The sequence below is a fragment of the Manis javanica genome, chromosome 1 (assembly GCF_040802235.1).
Source record: "Manis javanica isolate MJ-LG chromosome 1, MJ_LKY, whole genome shotgun sequence".
NCBI classification, from domain to species: Eukaryota; Metazoa; Chordata; class Mammalia; order Pholidota; family Manidae; genus Manis; species Manis javanica.
Window position 1 is genome coordinate 51,951,751 of NC_133156.1, and position 6,319 is coordinate 51,958,069.

Consider the following 6,319-nt stretch of genomic DNA (forward strand, 5'->3'; position numbering starts at 1 on the left):
ACTTGTCCAAGGTCACACAGCAAAGCAGGTGGAACTTCAATCCTGGGTCTAACTCTCGCACTTTTTCCACGGAGTCTCCTTTAGGGTAAAATGAGGGGATGTTGTAAAAGTATGTTGCAGACAGCAAAAATGCCCACTTCTCAGATTACCTGACTTTGCCCTTCCCTTGTTGTGCCCCCATCCCGAATTCAGCAGGTGCCAGCCAGCACCCTTTACCCCTAATCCAGCTCCAGTTCTTTTCCTCAGGGCCCAAGTTCCCGAAGGCCATGTCCCAGAATTCTGGCTTCCCTGTGTATTCTCTGCCTATTTAAAAACCTCCATAAGTTCAAAGGGAACTTTATGTGGTTGGTTGTTTGTGGTGTACCATTTCCTGTTGCCTATTTGGCTCCATCAATAAGTAGGAGTTCATGCAGCAGCAAGAAAGAAAAAAGGAAAATCCACTGTTACATGTCTGTAAAAGCACAGCTATTCTGATGTTTTCACGGCAAAGAGCCTAGAGGAGTGCTTTCATCAGACTGATTCATACATGTGCAATTTTTAAAGCTAAAACTTGTAAGCTGTTCAGATACTGTTCTTCGGGCTGGTGACATTTGATACAATAGATGTGAGCAAGTGCTTCACTTTCTTATGCATGTCCCTCTGCTAAGTAGCCTAATTTGGACAGGCTGTGTCCTTGCCGGCAACCCCCGATCCATCAAATCAGAGCCAGAGTGTCACCACTTTTCTATCATAATGTCACTGCAAGTCTGGAAGGATGTTTTTCCACAGAAACGCATACAGGACACCATCATTTCACACTGGCATTCATTTAAGGCACTCAATGGTCAGAAGGACCAGCAGCTAGTCATCTTGGTCAGGGGGTCCCTCTCCCAGGGACTCGGCCTTCCTGGAGGTCTGCTTGTATTGGGATGCCTGATTCTAAACACAAATTCAAATTTAAGGAGCAGATCAATGGAGAAGGGATATGTACTAGGCTGAATGGTGGCCCCCCAGAATGATAGGCCCCTGGCCTAACCCTAGAAACTTATAAATGTGACCTTAATTGGGAAAAGGATGTTTGCAGATGTAATTAAATATCTCAAGATGAGTTCATCTTGGATTATCTGTGTGGGCCTTAAATCTGATGACAGGTATTCTTACGAGAGAAAGACAGAGGGAGTTTTGAGACATACAGAGAAGTGGAGAGGGACTTTCTTTTGAAGAATAAATACCAGCATAGGTTTCTGCTACATTTGTCAAAAGCTTTAGATATTTTGAAGTCAGATCTTTCTTCTCCATACTGGGCCTCAGTGCTACATGGGAGGGTACACTGTGTGGGTTTGGACATGGTGGTGACCCCCTCTGAACCTGGTTCTTCCACTGTTACATGAGGATTATTGTGGTGTCCATCACCCAGGGCCATTATGAGAGTCAAGGTGTGGTGTGTCAGAGGTTGTACAGCTCACAGGCCACTTCAGGCACAGATGTTTTTTGGTTCGTCCCATACAATGTATTTTAAAATTCAAATTTCTTACCGATCTTTAGCTATCAGGAGACTTTACACAAAAGTCCTGTATTCTCTTGAGAAGTCAAAAAATGTGCCAGTCTAATGTCACCATGAAATAATTGGCAGGAGCTGACTCACAGCTGGCCCAGCACGGGCTCCTCAGTTTACCACAATCCTCACCCCTCCCTATTGCTGCCTGCTGTGTCATTCATTCCTCTCACCTGGCTGGCCCTGAGGCATCTGAGTTTGCAACCTTTGTGCAGGAGAGCTTTTTGTAATTTTGTAAGTTGTTTGCTAATTTCATTTTTATTTCATAAAAAGACAAACCCAAGCCGGTGACATTCTCTTTCAGGAGAATGTCTCCAGTAGCGAGAGGGACTGATGAAAACCTCTGTCAGACAGAAATTTTTACTTAATAGAATTTGTTGTAACTAGATCAGCAACCTCCTTTAATCCTAGGCCTCTATCTTGTGGAAATCTCTTTGTTACCTAGAACTAGATCAAATGATGGTACTTGTTAAAACCAGGTGTGCTGGTGGAGAGAAACTTCCATTTATGTTTGTTCTTGTCAAGATTTTGATATTCCAGTCCTCCTCTGGTTTAATAGTTAAGTAAATGTTCATTTTAGATTCTGGTTCAAACCAGTTCAAAAGCCATTTTAGGAAAAACCAACACCTTTGGTTTGCATTGTGTCACCAAAACTATGATTTTCTTGGACTTAAGGGTTCAAACAGTGAGTCCAGTTTATAGATTCAGACTCAAAATTTGGATCTGTCTCTTGCTAGCTGTGTGACTTTGGGTTTTCACTTACCTTCTCTGAGCTCTGTTTCCTTGTCCCTCAAAGGGTCAGAGTAGTAGTCCCTTACATTACAGGATTGCTGTAGGGATTCGAGATAATGCATGTCAAACTCACGGCATAGGAGCTGGAACACTGGAGATAATTACTACTCATATTATGGTTGATTACTCTTTTATGAGGCTGCCTTGGTTGTAGCTTGGGAAGTGGGAATCTGGATTGTGAAGATTTTATTACTTACACATATCTGTAGCAGATCCTGCTTTGATCTGCAAACCTCAGAAGTACTAATGGTGAGTTTGATAGTAATTATGAGGGTTAATATTTATCAGATAGCTCCTAAGGACAGATAGATTCCTCCTTCCCTTTTCCTTCCTCCTTCAAGATCTTTGGCACTTAGGCATTAGTTGTACATCAACATGTGATGTCTTGGAAGTCTAGAATAAGGGAATAATTCTCAAAGTCTATTAATTTGCCCAGCATATCATACACTTACTAACTGGTGGAGGCCAGCCTGGGTGGAGTCAGCTCAAGAGTCAGTAAAGGGCAGTGCTGTTGGCACACTGAGGGGACAATTCTTCTGTCCTCACCGATCCCTGGCATTGAAGAGGTCTGGCACTCCCGGCCCCAGCACTAATGCTGCCCATTGAGACAATAAAAAATGCCCACCCATGCATCCCCATGTCATCGGGGGAGTTTGAGAACCACTATTAGTCAAACCAAACCATGATGAGAATATTCAAGCTCTCCTGTGGCCAGACTTGGGCCAGACCCTCCACCCACTATTCTGAAGCTCAGTTTTCTGATCTGTCAAATGGGGGGCTCATCCCTATCTCACTGGGCTGTTGGGGGGACTAAGAAGAAGGGTGTAAGTGAAGTGCCTGGCTGCCTGTGGCACAGAGCAAGTGCACAGTGCCCCGGGGCACATCACCGGGTAGGTCTAGCATCAGCACGCCCTGGCTCTCCTTTCTCCACTGATTGTGTCGCCAAGTGACAGGGCCAAGGGGGGGTGCCTTCAAAGCCCTCCAGACTACTCTCTGCTCTAATTGGAAGTCATTGTGGAACGAAGTCCAGTATTTAATTTGGCCTGTGTTTGACAGATCCTGTGTGCACTGCTAACAGAGCTCATACAGGGCCCGTGATACAGGGGGGATTCTTGGCCTGGGCTCAGGGCAGATTGGTGGAGAAAATGTCGCATTCAATTAAGGCTGATTGGCCCTGACAGTTGTCTGGGTGAAGTTTATAAGGTACATCTAATCTGGATGCATCTGGTCATAAAAATGCAAAACAAGCCATTCCCACCCAAGTTCTAACTCCAGATGTGGGTTGATTCTCAGTGATTGACACCATATTTTTTGCAGCTGTCCCACATTTCCAATCTTTTTCTATTTAAAATATATTCATCATAATTATGGAATGCAATAAACAAACTTCAGCCTGATGACAAGCTTTAAATATAAGAATGTTTCAGCTTAAAATAAATGCCGTGATTTCTCAGCCCAGGATGGAGACAGAACCAACGAGTGTTCTCCAAAGAGCCCTGACCTTGTCACCAGGAACCAGACAGAGTTATTTTCTCTCTAGTATTGACTGATATTTGAAAAGGAGACATGGGGAGAAAAATCGAATAGCTATTTATATCAGATAGAAAAATGTGCATAAGCCATCAGAAAGTCACCCTTGTAAGATAAAGAAAAAAAAACCCTGGATTCAACCTAATCATGTTTGAGGATTTCCCATTGCACACGCTCTTCCCACGGCCGTGTAAAGTAGTGATTACACACGCCAGGGTCACTGGTTTCAGATCCAAGATTCCACACTCTACGCTCTGTTACCTTGAGCATCTTGTCACCACTGAGCACCACTCTGCACTTTAGTTTTCTCATCTGTCAAATGGAAGGTGGTAATAACACTCACGTCACAATGCAATAAGTCATCATAAGTAAAGTGCTTAGGATAATGCCTGGCACAGAATTAGTGATCACAAAACGTTAGCTTTTATGGTACTCAGTATCAGCTGACCACTTCCCATTGCTCTTCTAAGGGAGAAGCTGAAGGTTTCAGGGGTTTGGTGATCTGCACAAGTCGCACAAGGTACACTGCCAAGCTGGGATGCAAACCCTGGTTTTCTAACTTCACTATGAAACGTGTACAAGTGGCCAATTTTGCTCATGTTATTATTCTCTATCACAGTTTAATGCTCTGAGTCTGACTGATGGCTGTTCTCCCTACCAGGGGCTAGTCATGCATTCCAGTAGCATCCTGCTAAGCCTGGACTTCTGTAATTGAGATAGTTAAACTAACTCTTAGGTTAATTATAGTTAGGTTAACATACGACCACACTGCTGGATTTTCCTAGCCACTTATGGACCTCAGCCACCACCAAACAGCTAACCCATGAACAGTGTGTATGGCTTGGTTCCTCAAGAAAAATGAGAATTACCCAGCATTTGTGTCAACAGTCTGCTCCTCTTTAAAATGAGGCCATAAGTCACAAACCCTCTGGGTTCCCAAAAAAGTGTCCAGAGCTAAATTTGTATCCTGACTCTGATGACTGTCCTCCTATTAGGCTGATGAGAATTAGCAGAGCCAGGGCATCCTGGGGCTGTGCCCACAGCTCAGGCCAAGATGTAAATGACTCTGAGTTTTATTTCTGAGATGTGTAGAAGGCTTCTCCATCAATTGGGCTCATGCACAGATGTTCAATATCAAAATAGTGTGTGCCCCCTCTCTCGGGTGCTGGGTTCTGGAGGCCTTCTGTCTCCAGCAGGAATGAGAAATCTTTGCCAGAGAAGGGTGGCTGTGTTGTAGTTCTCCCAGAGCCCTCTGGGTGGCCTCAGTGATGGCTCTGAGCTTTGCCTTTCCTGCTGGATTCCTATTTGCAGGAGGTAGTGCGGAACAGCGGCAAGAGCATCCCCTTAGAAAAAGAGGAGCCAGGTTTACACAGGGGCTCTGCCAATTAAACTGGGTGAACTGGGGTAAGCGGCCCAGCCATCTCAGAGATTTGCCTTTGAAATGGGAATGATCCTCTGACTTGCAGGGTTGTTGGGAGGATTATGTGAGTTAACATGAGGCTATGACTGAGCTCTCAGTTAGTGCTTGATAAGCAAGCAGAGACTGAGGGTTTATCTGTGGGATCAAGAAGATACTTAACATGATGTCTGGATTGGGAAGTTGGTTTCTCCTTCCATAGCTGGAATGGAAAATAGACTGTACCTCTCATTTCAATGTCAATTGGAAATGCCTGCTTGAAGTGTGGTGATTGATTTGCAATGTCTGCCACAGACCAGGAGTAGGTGGTGAGGTGTGTATTCTATGCATTGCTGTCTCCCTTCTAGAGTGCAAGTTCTGAAGGCAGGAACTGGGACTGAAAAATCTTTCATCTTACACATGCTAGAAAGTGTTTTTGCATCTATGATCTCCTTGTCCTTACTAAAAATCCTCAGATATGACATACTCTTAGCCCACATTGTCTGGTATTAAATCCTGTGATTTAATTATCATCTCCATTTGATGGATGTGGAAACTGAGGCCAAAGATCAAATAAATTATGTAGGCAACTGAAAAAACAAGGTTAGATTTAAAAATATTATCTGTGGTAGCTCAAAAAAATTGCCACTGACTACAGTCTCTCACTGGAATCTTGATATACACATCTACAGTAAGGCACTGGAGACATGGGCTCTAGCTTCTGCCCTCTGCTAACCAACTGAGAACCTTGGAAAAGTCACTTTACCTTTCTAAGGTTCAGCTTCTTTGTCTGCAAAACGAGCATAGTAACCACCCCATCTTCTCAATATCAAAGGGTTGTATAAGGATGAGGGGAAACAGTGAATGTGTGGTAAATAAAGCTCGGATAAAATTCCCCTTCTTGCCATTATTTGTGAGAGGTAGGGAAATGCTTTGGGGTGCAGTGCTACATGCGCTTGTCAAAGGAAGTCTTTGGAGAGTATTTATGGGGCCCCAGAATTACCTGCAGATTTCCCTGGACTGACATGTGGAGCACTTTGGCACTTGAGGTTGCACGTCTAGACTGA